Here is a 22,013-nt window from a genome sequence, read left to right on the forward strand (position 1 = left end):
TAAAATTGTGGGGGAGTAGGCAGTAGCTTATAAGGGAAGTTTTTCTTGAGACACTTGAATTCCAGTTGTATTATTAGTAGTACTATTATTTGTTTGTTTCTTTCTTTATTTAAAGGGAGATGATAGTACATTTCACAGCAAGACCCAAATCCTTGGTGAAGTTAGAGGCTGATAGAATGAAATGGTTTTCTTTCTGGGTCAGCAACACGATGATCTCTCTCTCCCTTAGTGAATAGGGGATGGGTCTAATTTTTTATTGATCCTTAGAGGTAATCACAATTAAGAATATATTTAAACATTACCATCGTTCCACCCTTATGTGCTCTGGTCAGTTGCAGAGGCAATAGATACAAGTAAGAGTTGTAGTGATCTCCGCTCCTAATGCTTTCAGCTATTTGTTTTTTCTTTTGTTTTAATAGCTTTCAGCTACAGTTTAAAGTCAAACACTTTAGGCTTGGAAGATGAATGCTAACACTGTCATGATAATTATAATGTAGCGAGAAAGCTCTTTCTAATTGTATGTCACTACAGTGTTGTCAGCCTATGTCAATTTTTGTTAGTAGAGACTAGTAAGTATGTTTTAGTTGCTCAGATCAAATACAGAAATGTCATCTTTATTGTTAGAACTAAGTATGTATGGGTTAATGTTTCATCGATCATGTTCATAGTAACCAAAGCTTGTAGATAACCGTCTAGACTGTGTGCTGTTTCTCTCTAGTTGTAATTAACAAGTCAGATGTAGCGTATTGTGAAAACAGCAAGGACCAATGTTGTTGTGCAGACACATCACAAATGTCTACTTTATCTCCAATTGTTTTCATATTAATAATTCTCAACTGTATTTGTGTATTCGTGTTCTTTTGGTTATTAATTGCAGAGTTTAACTACAAAGTCTAAATGATTTCATATTTAGAGCACAAACATTCCTGGTACTGGCAAAAAGAACAGTTTATGAATCATAACTAGTGTGTTACTGTAACAGGAAAAGAGCTATACATCAAAACGTGAGGCACATCCTTAAGTTACCTATTGTCCTTCTGCCCTGTGTGTGTTTTCTTTCTCTCTACATTTTGTTTTGTGTCTAATTTGCAATGTTCTCAGTTACTTTATAAATGCAAGACTTTTCCCTCAATGAAATATAGGAATAAAAATATAACTAATGTCCATTTTTCCTACTTGAGCCATATCTGTAATACAAGACCTTTCTAACATGTTGAAGTATTTGTAATCTTTTTGGTGGTTTTAAATTAAGAGCTCTTAAAGTTCCTGAGAGTTGAGAGCTCTTAAAACAAAGTAATGTGGGAATCTTTCAGTGTTCTTGAATATCACAAATGCATTTTAAATATTATTCATTTTTCTTCCTAAAATTAGTATATTCTAAGCAGTAGTTACAAGTTTTCAAGTTGATCTCAAAAGGATATATATTTTTTTTAAATAAAAGGTGTTCCTTGAAAATACCTTGTCAAAGAAATACCAATGCCTTTTTAAAAGATAAACATACCCACATTTCACTTTCCAATTTTGGTTTAGGTAAACTTGTCATATAATAAACTAGAAATTAGAAAAGTGATTTTTTCAGAAGTAAATGAATTATATGGAAAACAGATTACCAGCCTGAAACTTCAAGTGATAAGATGGGGGGAGCGGAAGTGTTCAAAATGGCCTACATAATCAAAGTGGCCCACATAAAAATAGCTTCTAAATATACAAATGTAAAGATATTCTATTACAGATATATGTAGAAGCTGTAATACAGTGAAGCCATGGTTATTCGTTTGAACGGTTGCTGTACTTTTTATTATAACAAAAGCTTGTGCCAGGAAATGAACACACATACATACAAGCATAATTTGCTTTAACGTATTATTTTTAAAAATAACCTTCTCTTTAAGTTCATGATACTGCTTCCACTGAAGTTGGGATTCTGAGTATTGGCATTGACGTTAACTGAAACTGTCAGTATATGATCCTGTATGTGGTTCATGACGTTTAAATACTAGGAGGGTAATTTTAAAAAATAATTTTAAACTGAAAGGAATTTAAATTGTTTATGGAATAATAATACTTTTTTATGGTGCTTTAGTTAACATTTGTACAGTACTCTGATCACTCTGTTAGAGGAGGTGCAGTCCCCATTTTACAGATGGGGAGAATGAGGCACAGATATATAGGGTCCCTATCATGCATCGTTGAAGTTCATGGCCAACTTTCAGTGATTTTAGTGGTAGTAGGATTTAACACTAACTTCCCAAAGATCTAAATAGTGAATCAGTGACAGCCATGATTAAAATATGAGAGTCCCTGACTCCTAATCTGGTACTTGTATATGTAGATTCACCTATGTCTAAAGTGCATATCCATCATTCAACAAAAGAGAGTTTAACATTAGTGCTTTATGGCAGTGAGAAGCATCAACACAAGGAGATTTAAGTAGAGGTAGGTATGTCTAGCTAATGTATCTTAGATCATCCAAACTTTTACTTTTATCGGGTCCTTTGTGGATAGTTTAGTACTGAGTTAAAATTAGGAGTATATCGTCGTCCTGATCTTGCATAGCCTCAATTACATGATCAGGCAACAGATTTTCAGGATTGGACCCACTATGGCTTGTCCTTTAAAACCTGTAGTAATATACAGTCATACTTTCATTCCAAGATGATCAGATTTTTCTCTTGTGATTCCTTTCCTTACTTTTTTTTTTTATATTTTCATAACTGAAATTGTTGAGGATACAGGAAAATTCTAATCCATAGAAACTTGACTGTTAAGTAGCCAAAATATTAAAATATGTTGAAAAAATAAGTTTGTCATGCTATCATATTTTGTTTAATTTTTTTTCCAGAACATAGCCAGCAGATACTTGGTAGTGGTGTTTTGTTTTGCTGTTGCATACATTTACTCAATTTCCTTAAACTTGAAACTTCAGGTTTAATCTGCTGTTGTTAATTTATTTCTTATTTGCCTTCATTTCTATGACAATATGGTCTGTTATGAATTTGGATTTAAAATACTATAAAAGATACATTTTAAAAAATAAAATAGGCAAAATATATGTTTATAGTTGTGTGACTAAAGCTGTAATGTAGAAACTAACACGTTTCAAATCATTTGGCACTAGATGGGGAAACTTGCCATTAGTTTGTATTTAATTTTTTAGTATTTTAAGTTGTGGTTCAGATGATAAAATTTTAAACTGAAAAAAAGACTGTTTTCTAAAAGTGAGAAATGAGAAGGTAGTATAATGCTGGGAACAGTTCGAATCTCTTTTCTTGTTAGTATTTTTTTTTTTTGAGTAAACTTGCGCCTTTTGACCAAAATCACTGTCAGGCTAAGTGCTGGCTTGTTGCTTTGGAAGCTTTCACTGAACACTACTAGTTTCTTTAGTCCTAATCGGCAATAGCCTCCGTTTTCTAGTTCATGACCTCTCATCAGTAGATACTTCTACTTATGCCAGGCTGTGTATAGGGTGTTTGTTTTACAAATGACTACAAAGACACTATAAAACTTACATTTTTGGACCTAACATTTTGATTCAGCTACCTTAACATTTTTTTCTACTCTTTGGCAAATATTTGTGATGCAAAGTTTTGTTCATGTGAATGTTCACGGAGCAAATTCTAGGCAAGTAGCTGAGATTTGTTTAATTAAGAAGCAGAATTGTTTGGGGGGATGAAAAGAAATTTATTTCATATGGGTGTATATAATGGAGCATCATCCAATAGCGGAAAAGGAAAAATATCATGTGAATTACATGACAATTCACATAATGATTTACAAATATCAAATGTGGGAATACTGAATACAAACAGGCTAAAAATCAAAAACATTGTCAAATAACTTTTTGAATAATAAAAAATGCATAAAAACATTGATCTAATTGTAGACAATTTGAAGAGGAAAATGGGTTATGGGCCAGATCCTTAGCTGGTTTAAATGAGCATAGGTGGATTGACTTAATAAATCATTAGAAGTGATAAATTTGGCCTGCTCTATTAAGAACATTGCATCCAAACACTTACTTCAAATTTGAAAAAAATAAAGTTTTTTAATTTATTACAAACTAGGCTCCTTCTTACAGAAATGGAAACTTGTAGAACTCCAACTCTCATCTATTTCCTTCAGTTTCCGTGGTAACTGATAGTGAATTGTTGAGATTAAGATGAAGACGCCACAAAAATAATGATTTTAAAACTTCCCTTTACCATATTTTCTCCTGTCAGCCCTCTGTTTCCATGGAAATAGTACTGAAAGGCAGTAGGCAGCCAGCAGCTGAGTCAGAAGTCACACTTGGTAGTTTCAGATGCTTGCTGGGAAGTGAGATTGCAAGGTGGCAAAAGTCTGTAGTCCTTTTAAATTTGGCATAAAAGTAGATTTGTAAAAGTAGTAGGGAAGAATGCTGTCCCCTTCTGCTTCTTTTGACAGCTACAGTCTGAGTTCATTTTACTAATCATTTTCCTGAGTTCACAATGCCCATTTTACCACAATCAATTATTTTATTGATCATACCTACTCTCTGTAGTATAAATATGTGGAGACAATGTCAATCAAAGCAGTGAGTTTTTGTGGGAAAGACCTATGAACAGGAGCCATTTGCTTGAACATGGCAATGGCAAGGGAAGCTCTCCGAGCTGTACTTGTTTAGGGGAAACATGCCATATAAAAATAAGACACGTATGGCATTGCCTGCCTTAGATACAATTTAAAAAAAAAATCAGGAATAAATAATATGAGCCTAAAGCTGATATGAAACAGGGCACATCAAACATTAGTCAGGTGTTCTATGGTATATCTTAGCCATCAGTGCTTAGAGGCAGAGAATGAGTGGGATAATAGAGATGGGCATGCAGGGTGGTGAAGTCCAAAGCACATGCTTGTGATGAAACACTTGAAATAGCTTAGGGATCTGTTTATGGTTTTAGAAGCCACTGCCATGTTAAGAGGGGAACCACATCAGTGGCAGTTGCTTGAAGTATTCTGCCTAGGGAGAGAAGAGGCAGGCAGAATGCTTTGCTTATAGGAGTGCTGAGTGAGGGAGTGCATTCTGAAGTGTCAACTACTATATCCTTTAAAAGAATTGTACATAACCTGCCTCGAAATATTGGCAAATATGGAGGGAGGACAGGGCTATAGCTACACAGCCCAACCACACCCCTTTTTGGTGTATAGTACACCTTGTGGCACTATATCTTCTACTTGGAGAGTAGAACAGCAGGATTCTGGATGCCCCCTACATAGGTGTTCAGGTGTCTTCCTGTACCATTCTCCTCTCCCCATACACACAACTTATGCATGCATCTTCATAAAGACAGTCAGAATCTGCCCCCTAGTGAATTTTAATAGCCCTTCACTTAAAAGTTTAAATATATGTTATCATTTTTTGGGTGTGTGTGTGTGTGGGGGGGGGAATTTGGTATGAAAAAATAGAAGATAATGCTCATTGGTTATTAGTTTATTATAGTGGTTTCTGTGATTGCAAAACACACCCCAGTAGTCACAATCTCATCACATTCTGTATTTAATTGCCCTTGAGTCTAACAATTTCTTTCTTGATTAGTGCTTGCTGACAAATTTCTTCTGTAAACTTTTAACCAAGAACCCTTCAGCCATTTCTGAGTTGAGGGACAGTGATTAAAAAGAACACAAAACAGGAAAATCTTGTTTTTGGAGGAAAGCTTGAAGTCATGGTGCAAGTGTACCCTAAAGGTTTAAACACCTGAAGGTAAATACATTTTGAGGTCTTTTTATCCTTTTAAAGTCATGAGATTTTAAAAATCTCTTGATATTCCCCCGGCCCCTGCCAGCTGAAGAGGGGCTTGATTTATGATTTTTGAATGCTTGGGACTGGAAATACTGCTTTTTTTTGTTTGTTTTTTTTAAACCCTGCCCTTTGTTCTTTTCAGAATTGTGGATTTTGTAGTTTAAAATAATCTAAGATCTTAAAGTGGTTTAATTCGTTTAAATCAAACTACAATTCTATTTAGACCCCTCTAAAATAATCTAAGATCTTGCATCCATTTAAACTGCATACATGGGAGGCACCTGTGTTGCCTGAATTGTGCCCTTCCCCATAGAAGGGTATATGCATATACAAGTATGGAAGCCTGGAATACTAACAGATGCTAATCACCTTTTGACAAGCTTGATTATCAATGCACAGTTTACTAATAATTATAGAAGCATTGACGTTTGCAGATGAAACAGAACATCTTCTGTTTCACACTCTAAGGATAGAATGTTGTCTTCCAATTGTACATGTTAATTCTTTCCAGGCCATTTGAATTTTCAGTTACAAAAAGTTATAGGGGAAAAAAAGTAACTTTGGCAAAGAAAACATTTAAAATTATTCACTATTTTAAAAACAAATTCCCCTAGCATTTAACTTTTTTGTCTCCCTTTACATGAAATACCAATCACCACATTCTCCAGACTATTCTCTCACATGGCCTGGTAATATCATAGATACAGATCACTTCTTAGATTTTAAACTTTATTAAAAAATCACTTATTTTTATCTGTGTTCATCACCTAATTGGTTAACTCCAAGAAAAGCCAACAAAAATTCTCACCCCTCAACTGATTCTGTTCTCTGACACTGTGTGGCTTAGCTGTGCAGCCTATCTCCATGCTGCCCAGCTCTGTTTCTCACACACAAGCTAACCATTCACTGATCCTGAGGAGTCATGTTAATCAGCAGTGTTAGGGAGGCAGTATTAGAGAACCAGATGACATGGAGGACACTTGCTTTCTGCTCCCTACCCATCCTACCTGCTACAGCACTCTACAGCTCATTGGCCCTGCCCCAGCACATCCTTCCCCAGAGCTTCTTTCATATTTCTGTAGCTTCCCCAGCAGATCATGGTATCTTTATGCTTATGGTTCCCTCTTTGATCCCCACTGATGCACGTCCATTCACCCATTGCCCACAAAGTTCCCCTTCTTCTGGTCAATGGCCAACATTCCCTTACCGCCACCCCCCTCTTCTGGTGTCCCTTCAGCATCAAATTCATCCCTGTTCCCAGCCTCTCTCTAATGCCCTTCCTGAACATATTTCCTAGCCCACTCCACCAGCTCCCTGTCATGTTCCTCTTGTTCCCACCTGTGTGTATTTCTGATCTGCCCCAGTTCTGAACTCCCATATCTCCAAGTTACACCCTAGTAGCTCTGATCCTACCCATCTCAGAATGTCATCTTAGTTGCAATGCTCCCTACATACCTTCACCACTAAATATTCCCACTGCTGTTTCATCCTCACCACACTTCCCATCCATTTCTCCACAACTGTAATTAGTCTCCAAACAGCTCCTGTCCCCTCATGCACAGCTTCCCTAACTCTCCCCCAGCTCCTCTACAAGAGCTCCCAACTCTCCCACAGATTGTTAAACCTTGGTGTAAAGCTCTGGTTCGTACATGTCCTTACACCTCTTACAGCACATCCATTCCAATCCTTCAGCCCCACTGCAAGCACAGCTTTAGCACCCTTTCTTCACAACTTTGATCTTACCCATCTCAGACCTTCCCTACCCCATAGATATCCTCTCCCCCACCTTCACAGCTCCTCATTCCATAGGGCCTTTCTGCATCCACATCCATCTGTAAGTACCACACTCTCTCCCATGCGGTCCATGGCACACTACTCTGTGCTGAGGAATTGCTACATACCATGGTTCCCCAAATATAGAGAACCTGATAACTAAGGTTGGGACCTTCTTTGGACAGAAATCTCACCAGCCCACAGGCAGCGTTAACTCAGTTAACCTCTTTTCTGTTACTGAGTTTTTCTACTTTCTAGGGCCTCCTTTGCTGGCCCCAGCTACTTTCTGCCCTTCCCCCATAATACGTTGCTCCTTTCTCCTTCAATGTACAGCCACCCACAGTGCCTGCATCTAATTCCTCACAATCGCATTCAAATGCACAAGCTGAGCACCAGCCTCCGCAACAATAACATGTTACTGACAGATGACTTTTCAACTAAAAGCTTGTTGTGATGTTAACATATGAGGTTAGACAAACTGAGGTTGTGTATTGGATTGTGATGTTGAGGAACTGGGACATGCACACTGTCCATATCCTTGTGGTGGGAGACAAAGGGAGTTTGTTGGGGACTTGAGAGTATTTGGTGGTTCTGACACTTGGTTACTTTTCTTTCTTCTTCCTTTAAAATATCTAGGCAATTAAATACAAAAACTGTACAAAAAGTAATTCTTCACTCTAGTCTTACCTAGACTAAGATTTAGAGGTGTGGTATTACAACAAGCCAGAAAACACATTGTAACCAATTAGACTGTAAGCAGGGGCTGTCTTTTTGTTTTGTATTTTTATGTAGTGCCTAACACAGTGGGGTCCTGGTTCATGACTGGAGCTCCTAGGTGCTACCACAATACAAATATAGTAGGTTACGCATATTAGCAACCCCTCAGTTGCCAGCAAAAAGTTGCCATTATTTGGTACTTGCCAGTAAAAGTAAGGCAGGTTTGTGGGGCTGTAGGCAGGGAAGGAAGCATTGGGATATGCCTTCCCTTGCTGAATTCCTGCAAACCTGCCTGTCAGCAGTCAGCATCCTGCAGAAATTATGAGCTGTATTCTATTCACAGGGGTGCTCTGGGCTGCAGCAACCCCACCTGCTGCTGTCCTGTTCACAGTCTTCCCTCTTCAGCCTGCAGTGCTGGGACTCCAGCAGGAGCTTCCTCACTGGGTGGGGATACAGGTGCCCAAGCCCATCTACTGTGCGGTCCTTGAGTTCAAGAAGTTTGTGGGGCTGCAGTCGGCAAAGGAAGCGTTAGAATGTGCTAAACACTTGCTGCAGCCGCTCAAACCTGCCTGTGTCCATGGCCTTTCTTCCCCTAAAAAATTCACAAAAAGTGGCCTGTTGTTGATAATATCCAAATCCCATTAACGTTAAAACCAGTGGGATGGGATTGGTTCTTGGCAAAATGTTGTTGTTCACTAGAAGCTGTTAGCATCAGGGCTGCATTAAGTGGCATCCACTGTAATAAATAATGTTTGCAAAGCCTACTCTAGATAAGGCAGTGTATACTTTAATACGTGCTAAACTCCTCAAGTAAAACTTCAGGTCTTTTTTCTTAACCAGTGTAGCATGTGTTGAAAGCTGTCTGCCTTGTCTAAACTAGACATACATTATTGTTAGTTAGAACATTATATATCTTTTATCCTTTTAGTCCAGACTAGTCTGTTCTCAGCATAACTTTTGTGGCAAGGTCCTCTGTTTTTATTACATTAGATCTATGCTAGATTTCAATAAATCAGTGGCGTTGCATCAGAATAAAACTCGTGTAGGAGAAAGGAGGTTCTGGCTCCAAATGTTAATGAGGCCCAAAACTGTATAGTTAAGTGCGCAAAAGTTTGCTCAACAAGTGCAAAAGTTAAAGATGAATGCTGACCTTTTACTCTGCCACCTTATGTATACTGTGCAATACTATTTAAGATTTAGTCATTAACTTCATTTTGGATAAACTTGTGTATAACATGCAAAATAATCTAGTGTACTAACTGAGAAATAATGGGTCATATTTTCATCTGGTATAAATTGCCATGGTTTTATTGAAAAACAGTGGTGTTATACCAACATACATCAGTTGAGGATCTGGCCCAGTATGTGTTCTCATATGAAAATGTTGTGGGCCAAATTCTGCTCTAACAGCAGCACTCTTATACATCTAGACTGATTCCATTAATTTCCATGGACATCCTCCAAATTCACACAAGTGTAACCAAAAGCAGAATATGGGCAAACCCGTGCATGTACTTTAATTTTGCAAGCCTTAATATTTCAATAAATATATGTTTTTTTTACATTTTATTATGTCTTCCATTGAAATTATCACATTGAATTGGCTACTTACATTCAAGTACGTTTTTACATTTGTAAAGCACTGTGATTTTTACCAATCACTCTTAAAATATACTGATTGTTTTAATTTAGATTAAGTTGTAAATTAATAAGAACTTTTTAACATTGCTCATATTCAGTTTGTAACACTTTTTTGTGACTGATTAAGATTTAAGAAATTGAATTTTGGGAATCACAAAGCATACATGGGCTGTACTGAACTGCTCAAGGCAATTCATGCTAAGCTTTCTAGAATACCAGATATAGGCCATGAGAAATTCCATTTTATGCGTTGATGTTAATATTCCCAAATACAAGTCCATAAAGTATCTGAGAGATTACCATAAACTACTGTACTTCTATTTTGAGACTTCATTTAGACTATATATCAACAAGGACAGTACTGTCAGTAATTACATTATATGTTACTTTTTTTCTTTTGCAGTTCAGTTTAAAATCTTTTTATATTAAGTGGTGAATTTCTAAACTTTTTCTAACATTGCAAAGTTACAAACCTGTTAGGATTTACTGTCCTCAATTCTAGTTCAAACTAATCATAGCCTGTCAACCTACATAGACGAACCAGGCATGAATGATCTCGTCCCTCCATAGTATTTTCTTTTGCATTGTCACTGGCGACTTTTATACATCACAGTGCAATTGTGGCCTGTCATTCAAGGTTTTCAGGGTGAGGAGAGTGATTGAGCTAGTCCATTATATCCATGATCATCTTTTCTCCTTAGAATTAGGATCATGGTTATATAGGGTCATTCACCAAGATTCTACAGTAAAGTAGAAATGTGCTTTAAAATACATTCCAACCTCTCAGCTGACGTTGCTATTTTATTCCTAATACCAAAAACATGATGCTGCATGCCCTACTTGAAAAGTACACATTATTGTAACAGTTGGATGAACCAAATCACTAATCACTCATCGGATGTATGTACATTCTAATCCGGAATCCTTCCTGTGCCATAAAATGTCATTTAGGGAACAAACATCATGCTGTTTGTTGGAATGGCTACCTTGTTGTGTTTCTGTATCTTAACTGTTTACAAGAATATGTTGTTGGCCTATCACTCAACCCCCAACTTGGAGGACCAGCGGACTGATCTTTGTCTAGTCCCTAACCTTTGACCTCTCTGGCTTTGGTGGTCCTACCAGTAGTTGAAACTCCTGTTATCATAACTCTCAGGGTCATTGGAACACATACACCTTCCTATCTCATCAAGGCGCAGTCCCCAGGAAAGGATGTACAGTAACTGTAGCATTTCAGAACCATAGGCTTGTAAATCAATGTCACAACAATTTACATTCAAGTTAGTTTTCATAAGTTTCTTAACAAACATAAATAATGACTGTAAAGCTGAGGTAAATCAGAAAATAAATTGAATGATGGTTAGTATAATCCTAAATCCATTTTATATATGATTTTGCTGTGATTGCTGTGAAATTGTTCATCATTTTAGTCTAATAAAATGCAGCATTCTGTATGTGACACCATTTATTTTTGGTTATGAATCCTTGAAGTGTTAATCAGGGTGCTATATTTTTTCATTTACTTGTTGTTTTTCTCATTTGAGATATTGCCTGGTTAGACAACTTGTGAAAGTGAAGTAATTTTCATGAAAACAAATAGCATTCAGAGAGAAGCAAAATTATATTAAAGGACCAATCCTGCTCCCATTGAAGTCAGTGGAAACTGGCTGGAGCCATAAATGTAGTTTAACAAAGGGCAATGTGTAAAATTTTAAATATAATTCTGTAAAGCATCACTGTCACAATTCAGTAATACTTACAATATTTGTTCCTTATGGTTTCAAAGTGATGTACACATTAATCATTATGACACTACTGTGAAATAGATAAGTATTTCCATTGTACAGACTGGGTGTCCATGGCAAAGAGTTAAGTAATTTGACCGAGTGAGTCATAGGGCAGGATTAGAACTCAAGAGTTCCTTTTCCTAGATCCGTGTTTCTGTAATAGATAAGGCCACGCTCTGCTTTTTACAAGTGGCTGTATGTAAAAAAGAAGTGGTTACTGCCAATATAGTACTACTAAACATCATGTAGTAAAAGCAGTCAAGTTAAGTAGATTATTGATTACATTGATGTTTGGCTTCTGTAACCCCAACAGATAAAAAGAAAAATAACATTGGCGAGATTTGACAGGTCTCTTAACTGGAAATGTTCAGCACGGCAGGAAAATGATGTTGAAGCCAAGAACCTATCCTTGTATGTCTTTTGTTCAGAAAAAAACAGAATACTGTTTTTAAAGGGGTGTTGTTTTTGTGTGAGTAATTATTAGAAAATGTATTACAAGATAATACTGCTGCACTTAAATACACTTCTAGAGTGAAGTCAATGGTACAACTGCCATTAACTTCAATTGGACTGGGATTTCACAATTCTGTTCAGATGGAAAAGATCTATTAGATTACTCAGTGAATCTCTCACAGTCATGGGATATTTTTGTGCTAAATGTGACAATGTTTCTTAATTAGTTTAAGAAGTATTTTTGAGATGTCTGAACATCCCATTAAAATAGTTATCTCACTAGCACATTATCTATCTCTTATTTCAATTAATAGGAGGTGCCCCCAAAGTAGCTTAGCTCATTTCATAACACCTATTGGTCCATGGCACTGTGTGGACTTCTTTGATTGAAACTTTACTTAGGCCCATGTTGAGATCTCCAGTTATGATTGCATAATGGGCAGATTTAGTTTTTGTGATGCTAACTGTGCAGTTCTTCCTGCATGTTCTCTGTGCGGTCCTGTGACATTCATACTTTCAGGGACAGTAGAGACATATCACAAAGCTGCAAGATTTTTCCTGGTAGACCCATTCCTGGAAGTCAGTCAGTTGACCAAAAGAGAGATGTAAATGTTCAATATGCCCCAAAACAAAATGAAGTGCAGAGCCTACAGATTGTACATTTGAGATTTTACTGCAATGTAATATTTCTGCTGAGAAGGAACGGTGAGGTCGCAGGTGGGGTGCAGGCCCACCCTACTCCACCGGACACAGGCACCTTACAGTGGTGGAGTGATCCGCCACAGGGTTGGCAGGAATCCCAGCTAGAACACGCTGACTGTGCCTCAGGCAAAGCTGTAGCCGGACTAAGGTCGGCTATCTCTGGGTCACCTCCTCTCCTCCCCACGGGGTGTACCTAGATCAACAGGGTGTCCTCTAGCTCTTCTGGGTAGGTGGCCCACAGCAGTCCTGACAGGTCTGTGGCAGAAGCAAGTTCCCTGGCTGGCAGGGTGTTGCCGGGCTCAGCAGCCAGGAGCGAGCAGCATCCGTCTGCCTCCCTTGGTGTTCCAGCCCCAACTGAGCAGGAGGCCCCGCCCTGTGTACTTCCAGTGTGAGGGGCAAGGCAGGCCTGGCTCCACCCACTTGGGCAAGGAAGGTGGTTCCTCCCTCTCTGGCTCGGAGGGAGGCCATATTGCCTCACTACAGGCAGTTTATTTTTTTTAAGTGTTTTTACTAGTTGGCTTACAAAATCAGGCTAATGGGTGTGATGCCAATTTCTACATCCTTGTTCTAGTTTATGTGCTGCAGAGCAGAAAATGCTTTCCACAGAATACAACTTTAAGTGATTTTGTGTGTGTGTGTGTGTGTGTAATGTATTCTTCTGAAAGCTTCTAACTCATTTAATATTTGGCATAACAGAGCATGAAAACTTGTTTAGGACTTTTACCGTGAATGCCATTTCAAATCATGGAAAATTTGTATTGGTCAATTAAGATATGTCTAATCAAGGACACAGTAAAACTTCTGTACAAGATAAATCATTTATATATGGTACATCATGTTGCATAAATTATGGGAACACCATTAGCGCTGTAATAAGCTGATATCAGTGATATAATCTCAATAAAGTTTTACTACTAAATGCAATTTAGATGTTGGCCTTCTGTTTGAGGCAGCCTATAGGCCTTATACTTTTACTTAATTTACTACATTAAATGTCAATGGTAATATCTCCTTGTACTTTTAATAAATTTTGCACCTATTTTTGCTAAAATATTGCCAAAAATGTAAAGCTGGTGGAAACTGAGGTATTAATTAATCAGTGACACAAGGGAAGAAAAACACTCAGAAGATGGAAATGTTCAATTTTTTGCGGGGGAGGTTTGTAATTTACCCGCTTGCTTTATGCAATTTCATAGTGCTTCAGTAACTGAAAAGAGTTATGAAAGCTTTATTTTAAATGTGTGCTTTCCCAGTATTCAGAATGTTCCTCATGCATCTTGTGCTCAGTTTTACCGATAAAATACATAACTGGAATAAGGGTAGGTGCAGAATTACAGTATGTACCCTAGGAGAAGCTGAGGGAGGCATTGGTACAATCCTTCCTAGAGTACTATGGCATGCAGAAGAAGAAAGCATTATATGCCATCCCACAGGATGATGCAGTGTTGTTCCTTCACTCTGAGTAGTGTGTGTCTTGGGGTTGGTATTCCTCTTCCTTGTCTTCTTTGGGTATCTAGAAGGGAGTAGTTACAGAAGAGAGCATATGATTGTGTCTGCTTCTTGGAAGGAGAGAAATGATCAATTAGTTTAGTGTTGTGCTTTCTAAGCTAGCTAGATCATGTTGATGTGTCTTACCGGTACATGCAAGATACCTGTAGTTCAAAATAGGCTGAAATGAATGAGAACAGGAATATTTTCCCTGTCTATTGCTGTGTCAGTCACCCATGAATACTACCAAAGCCATTTTGTGCTGTGACCTGGTTTGAATCCTGATTTCAAGGGTTCCAAGATGATGATGATGATGATGATGATGATATACAGAAGGCGTTGGGAGGAATTTGCTGCCATTTTCCATAGTAATATGGAATAAGCCCTCAGAGAAAGCAGGGGAGGAAAACAAATAATGAACAAGTTCCAGAGGGTATTAGATTCATCTCCTGACGAAGAGAGGATTGGAGGCTGTGGTGAAAATCAAGACATGAGATTTAAATTGCAATAAATCCAAGAAGGATTGAATGTCCTTTTCATGTTCCTAATGTGTTATATTCATTTGGGGGTTTAATGAAAGGATTTCTGGAATCTAATTGGCTAAAATAGAAATAATTGTGTGGCTAAAATACAAAAAAGTGTTTTATCTAGAAGTGTCTGATGTGGAAAAAGTAACTGATATTACTAGAGTCCTTGATTTCATGAACACATTCTGTTACAGATATGCCACATGTTCAGATTAGGAAAGCTGCCAGGGCCCTGGAAAACATTTCATATTACACTAGATGACTCAGAAGATTGGTAATGGAAGATGTACCTCTAAATCACTAGTTCAAATCTGGCTCAGGTTGATTGGCGTTAAGCTTTGGTTACTAGCTTATGGCTGTTCAGTGTCCTTTATAGAATAATTACGCATTCTTTGTATAGCACCATAGGTCACCAGGCCAATATAAAAAGCTGGCCCTTGAAATAAGTTATTGCAGCCTAGTTCTTTATGAGCAAGCATTGCCATCTCAAAAAAAAAATCATTATTGTGTTTGGCACTAAATGACCTCATTGTCATTCTCAGAATTGAGACAAGCTACTTTCCTATGCCTAAAGGGTGGTCCTTCAACGTCAACTCAAGGTACATACATTGGGAGAAAAAAAATTGAGTGCTACTACCCAATGTGAACCTAGTCTGTTGATAAATGGAGGATGTTACACCTATGTACTATTAGAGCACTACGTTAATTTAAAAAGACGTATTTACACACTTATCTCAAGACAGCAATTACAACCTGGGTGCAAGATAGTTGCTGGAGACAAGTTACAGAGTTAATTGTCTGAGGCATAGCATCTCCTCCCAGCCATCCTGCAGCCCCTTAGAAATGCCCTGCATCTCAACTGTTACTGCTTAAATATTTGCACCTTTTTCATTTCAGCTCATACAGCAGCCTAATGGCATAAATAATGGAGCATTAATATATAATAATTAATACGGTGCTAACAAAATAAAATATAAACAATTCCAGTACAATATGAAGGTGAGTTTCACACTAGAACATGAGAAGCAGCAGCAAATCAAAGTAATGAATTTTCATATTTTAAGAAGTATTTGTCATCTTATTGATTGGAAATGCAATACAAATAAGAATCAGATGTTTTAGGGGAGTGGTTCCCATTCTTTGCTCATCATCTCACTGATCAATAGCCCAATTTAGAAATAATAAAATATTCCTCTGATATATTTTTTAAATGGATTGCTTAAATAGTGTGTGTTCAGCTTTTTTTTTTTTTTTTTTGCTTTGCCTTTGTAGTACTGGAGTATACAACACACCTAGGGGATAAGCACAGAGCTGTAGATTAAATCACAAATGTAATATAAAAGCATCAAAACATTCTGCCAGCGTAAGCATCATATCAGTTAAAAATACCACATTAAAAGTGTATTAAGGCCTTAGCTTCTGCTCACAAATAAAGATTAAATCTTCAATATTTTGTCACAACAGGGCTCAGTAAGGGAAACATTAGGGATTTTGTTCCTTTGTGACTAGAAACTGAACAGTGTATCCTGTAGATGTCTATATTTTTGTAAACATTTTGAGTCTGAATGCATTAAAACATTGTTTTCTGCACAAGCTTAGTAACAATTCCTACAGAGTCCTTATGTAAAAATACAAAACAGTCCCTGCCCTGTGTTTACAATATAATCAAGACAAGAGAGTAGACATAACATAGTGGGAAGGCCAGAGAGAAGTAAAATGCTAGTTTTTTGGAGAGGCTTTTTTGATTGCTTATGTTTCTCTTGTGCTATTTATTTATAAAGTACCATTGCTGAACAGTCAAAAAGGTCCCTGCTCTGAGGAGTTTATAATCTAAATTAGATTAAAAGGATAAACTGACAACAGAAAAGAAGTTGAAGGAGAGGAGAAAATGAGAAAGAGAGAATGTTCTTGGGACAGCGCTATTAGGAAAAGTTTATAGATCACTTTTTATTTCGTGTTTATTGAAATAGTTCTGTTCTGTTAGTTTGCTTCTGTTAGTATGATCAGGTGCAAGAGAAGGAGCAGAGAGTTCCAAAACTGAGATAAGTCACAGAGGCTAATCAATGGAAGAGAAGCTATGAGGAGAGGGAAGCACTTAGGCCCAGAGTCTGCCTTTCTCTCCTTATAAAAAGAACAAGGAGTACTTGTGGCACCTTAGACCAACACATTTATTTGGACATAAGCTTTCGTGGGCTAAAACCCACTTCATCAGATGCATGGAGTGGGGTTTTAGCCCACAAAAGCTTATGCTCAAATAAATTTGTTAATCTCTAAGGTGCCCCAAGAACTTCTTGTTCTTTTTGCTGACACAGACTAACACGGCTTCATAGCGTCATAAACACTAGGTAGAATTACAGCCCACGTGCTCTGGGGATTGAATGGGCTGCTCCATCCTTACAATCCTGGAGAAGAATGGTTCCCCAAAGGGGCAAGAAGAAGGTAGGAGAGGCAGCGCCTTGGCCCCATCTACACATTAACCAACCATGTTAGAGTGGGGGGAATAAACTGCATCCACAAAGGGAATGTAATGGAAGATGTATAACCTCCATTTGTCTTCTGGTGCTGTGGGCAGACTGTTTCAGGCATAGGAGGTAGCATGGAAAAGGTGCTGAGTTTGTGATTGAATAACAGATGATTAGGTGTGTGTTTTAAGGTGAGAAGAGTGAGCAGAGTGCAAAAGGGGTGAATGAGGAAATGAGCTATGATACAGGACAAGGTAGAACGATTAAGAACCTTGAAGGTGAGGACAATGCATTTGAATTTGGTGCAGAATGACAGGGGAACAGAGATGACTGCAAGGAAAAGTGACATAGTTGGAGCAGTTGGAGAAGAATATGATATTAACGGTAGTGTTTTGGATAGACTAGAGTGGGTAGATGTGTGCTTTTTCCGGATGTCACTTTATTGGAAAGTGGTGTTGGCAGATTCGAACAATGCCAATTTGGCTGTGACTGAAATATAATAAAACACTGAACCATTTATCCAGATATTGGTAGTGATGTGAACATGATCTTCCACCTGCTCTTAGCTTGCTTTAGATCATAGAATGATCTTCTGTACTCAGCTTGTTATAGAATGCCTGTTTGTGTGAGAGCTTATGGGAAAAAATCATGGTCATGGGGTCATTTGCAACCATACATTTGACTACTTTTATTGGAACGGACATTGAATTGCAATATTCATCAAGATCAGCTGTGCTTGTTCCAGTTTGAAGCTGTACTTGCCTTTTATGGTCTCCACTTTTGATAGTCTTACTTTGTATTGGATTTTCCACTTGCACGCAGCTGCAGAATATGCTGTTAATTTCCATTTTAGTTTCAAAACAGTGTTTTCACTCTGAGAAGTTAACCCCTCCACCCCACCCAGGAAATCATAGTATTAATATTTTTGCGATGGGGACTGGCAAGTATTTCAAGTTTGGAAAACTTAGAGGATATCCAAAAAGCAATGGAAAATCTTTCTTTAGTCACCAGTCAGGAGGAAAAGCACTCATCTTGTGTTGATGAAAGCTAAATCTATAGACAAATGGCTGGCCCCATACCTTAGGTGAGCCATATAGACTCAGGCTTGTGACAATGCGCACAAGTCTGGATTCGCAGCTTTCTAATGGAATTTTGATGGTGTTTCTATCTTTAGGTTGTAAGATGTGAGATCTTAAAACTGTCCTATATTGTTTGTCCTGGATCTTGGACCACTGTAATTTCTAAGGAGAATTCTGTCCACTGGAGGAATCAAAAACCTCATTGTGGCATGTTTGGGTGTTTGTTTGTTTTTTTTAAACGTGCTGCCTGTTTGAAAGCTGTTCAGAGGTAGATAATGTTAAAAGTAGAAAAGAGCTTGAACCAGAACAACAAATTCATCACCACCACCATTGAATCTAGATCTGGATTCAAAGTCTATGGGTTGGGCTCATCTCTAGCTGGAAATAGTCCCAGGCAAAATGCATTAGTGGGCAGATTGCAGATGTGTAAAATTAATTAATGTATTTTACACTATATTTACTATACTTTAATATTAAAGTATAAAAATTAATTCAGTTTATCAGTTGGAAGCATAAATAGGGTAATTTTTATATGGCTACCATTGCTCCATTTCAGCCACCCATCCCAAACTGATGTCAAGTAAACCTTTATAAATTGATATGCACCATTAAGTTATATATGTGTAGCCTGGATCCCAGCCTATAGGCTATATTATACCATGCCATGAATTTTCAAGCAGCTGTCCTCATTGGGCTTAAGGGACAGTTCTGCTTAAAAATTGATGGCATGGTATGTTCCTTTGGTAGACTTAATTTTCTGCTTTGACTAAGGAGCAGGAGTGGGCATGAAAGACCCACCTTTTACTAGTCATGATATAGACAGATTTATTCAGTTGATGTGCTTCACATTAGCATAAATATTATTTGGTATGCTTACAGTGAGAACTCCAGAGCTGAAATATTCAGGATTAAGCACAGGTGAGCTGAAGAATTATAAAACCATTAAAAGGTCAGAAGAGGACCATATGTGCCATCAAGAAAATTATGACCCTGGAAAGTCCACATTAAAATTGCTCTAGGATAGGATCTTACAGTATGCAAACTTTTAAAAGGTTATTTCCATAAAGTCTTAGCAAAAGTTGGCCTCCATTAAGATTTTTGTCCCTGGGAGCTTAAACTGTAAGTACAATATCTGCTTTGCCTGCAGAATAAAACAGGAGATCTTCTCCTAATCATTATCCTGGGAGTTGAACATCCCGATACATTTGACTGACTAAAAATGCATGGTTTGCTACTGATGGGAGAACAGAACTGTAGCCACATGAGTGATTTACAGCAAAGCTCACTTTTAAATAATACCTATTAAAGGAATGGCCCTGTTTAAAGGCATAATTGTTTTAATCATTTTAAATGTCTTGCTGCTTTTCTCTGCCCTGAATGAGACTTTTACTGTAGGGGGAAAAAAAATGTAAAACAATAAAAAAAAAAAAAAAACCCAACAAACCCTTTCTAAATACAGTTATTTCTATTGCATTGTGATGGGGTGTGAAGGGGTAAATTAGGCTGCAATTGGAGGAAAGCCATGGAGTGATAAAACCTAATTGCTGATGAGGTCCAGCTAAGGGAGAAGCTGGGCTTGGTTTATAAAAACAGGAAGTTAGCACAGAAGCGGACTGCAGGGGAAATAGTCTGCAGTCACTCCCTGGAATAAGGGAGGTGTGTTTGGAGCTACAGTGCCAGGTAGCTGGCTGTAGTTCTTCGAGTGATTGCTCATGTTGATTCCAATTAGGTGTGCACGCGCCACATGCACGACAGCAGGAAGATTTTTTTCCCCCAGCAGTATCCTTCATGGTGCTCCATATAGGGCCTCGCCGCCCCCTCAGTTCCTTCTTACTGCCAGTGACGGCTAGCTGGAACGTCCTTAGCTCTTGACTCCTGTTGTAGTCTGTAGTTTAGTTTAGTTTAGTACTTGAACCTCAAAGTTTGACTTTGCCCCCCCCCCCCCGCAACACTCTCCTGGCACCGGGGTATGCCTTGGTCCCTGGGATTTGAAACCTGTGAGGACTGTGGCAAGCCTATGCTCAGGAGCGACCCACACACTTCATGTCTAAAGTGTCTGGGGGAGGGTCATCAGAAAGAGCATTGTAAGGTCTGTAAAGGGTTTCACCCTAGAACTCTAAAAGTGTGGGACCAGTTTCTCAAGATCTTCCTGATGGAGGCTGCGCTCCATCCACAAGTGGACCCGGGCTCGGTGGATCTCACTCAGAGCCCCTCTTCCTTGGTTTGGAGTGTGCTGGCGCAGAGAAAGGACTCCTCCAGAGACACTTGGTGCTGCCATGGCTCCGCCCATAGACAGAAGACTGGGAGGCACCAGTGTCATTCTCCGGTGCCCCAGAAGAAAAGGAGGCTGGAGAGGGGGTGCTCTCCCCCAGCCAAACTGAAACAGCCAGCTATAGTGAGACCCGAGTCGGGCCACACTACCTCGGCCTTGATGCCTGTCAGGGTCATGTCAACTCCTGCACCCACATGGTGGGGAGGGGGTAGTTGAATCTGGACCCTCACAGTTCACTGGGCCAACACAAGTGGGAGCTGCAGCTTCTCTCCATACCTGAGGTGCTTGAGGTGGCTCAGGACCTGTTGCAACTCACGGCGCCATCCTCACCTCTGAGACAGGACAAGTTGTTCGTCCTCTGGTACCGTCCAGGGCAAGCTGATGATAATGGCGTGGCAGCCCATATCTCCTGCACGCCACTCCCCAGCAAGGGCACTCATAGATGAGCTGCACCAGTCTCCCAGCCCACGACACCGTTCACCAGCACTGTGGACCGCGGCTCCTCTGTGGTCTTCATACATGCAGACCTCTGAATCGGAGGCGGAGTCTTACCGATCCAGCAGGAGTGGGAGCAGAAGCAGGAGTTCCAGATCCCAGCATGACCACCAGCCCTATCCAGCCATGGCTGGATCAGTGGCAGGCCTCAACAGTGGACCTTCTGGACGGCCTGGGCCTTTCACCAGAGCCATGGGTCACGCTCCATATCAACATCGGTGGCCTTGGCATCCTTTGTCCCCTGAGCACCATCAGCACTGGGAGCACCAGCAGTAGCAAGGCTCCTGTCGGCGGCCAAGGCTCCAATGCCTGTGGCACTGACATTGGCACTGGAGGCACCGGCATCATCGGTGTCAGCACCATAGACAGCGGCACCGTGGACAGCGGCACCTGCCCTGGTGCTCTCAGAACTGGCAGCTTTGGCACCGGCACTGTCCCACCAACAACGGGGGCAGTGGCTTAGGAATACCAGGCACCACGAGACCCCCCTCAGCGCTGAGGGCAGAGAACATGTCCCACTTCCACCAGGGTGCTCAACTTTGTCCTCCCCAGACAAGGCGGTCATGGGCACATCAATAGCCCCTGCCTTAGAAGACAGCAGGGTCTTGCAGCAGTTGCTGCCATGGGTGGCTCAGGTCCAGATGGAGGAAGTGGTGGAGGACACCGACCCCATGGGGGACATACTCATCCTTTCTGGATATGCCTGCATTGCCCTGCCGCTGATAGTCTTTATCAGCGAGACCATGAAAACTTTGTGGCAAACCTGGGCCACTTTGGCTCCTATGGCAAAGAGGAACGAGAGGCGCTATTTTGTTCCCTCCAAGGGGCATGACCGTTTGTATACGTACCCCCCACCAGA

At 39.4% G+C, this 22,013-nt stretch overlaps 1 protein-coding gene across 14 annotated transcripts in view; it reads left to right on the forward strand.

The window, feature by feature from the left end:
- Window positions 1–22,013, forward strand: part of TENM1 (teneurin transmembrane protein 1) — a 697,978-nt gene that overhangs the window by 192,500 nt on the left and 483,465 nt on the right. For 9 of the 14 annotated variants that reach the window (XM_039487530.1, XM_039487526.1, XM_039487540.1 and 6 more), the window contains one exon: window positions 11,990–12,087. The exons of 4 other annotated variants lie outside the window; for them this stretch is intronic. The gene's annotated coding sequence lies outside the window, so the exon portion shown is untranslated. Of the gene's footprint in view, window positions 1–547; window positions 570–11,989; window positions 12,088–22,013 lie in introns of those variants that run through there. One more of the 14 variants, XM_039487537.1, reaches the window with a different exon arrangement.

The sequence above is a fragment of the Mauremys reevesii genome, linkage group 9 (assembly GCF_016161935.1).
Source record: "Mauremys reevesii isolate NIE-2019 linkage group 9, ASM1616193v1, whole genome shotgun sequence".
NCBI lineage: Eukaryota > Metazoa > Chordata > Testudines > Geoemydidae > Mauremys > Mauremys reevesii.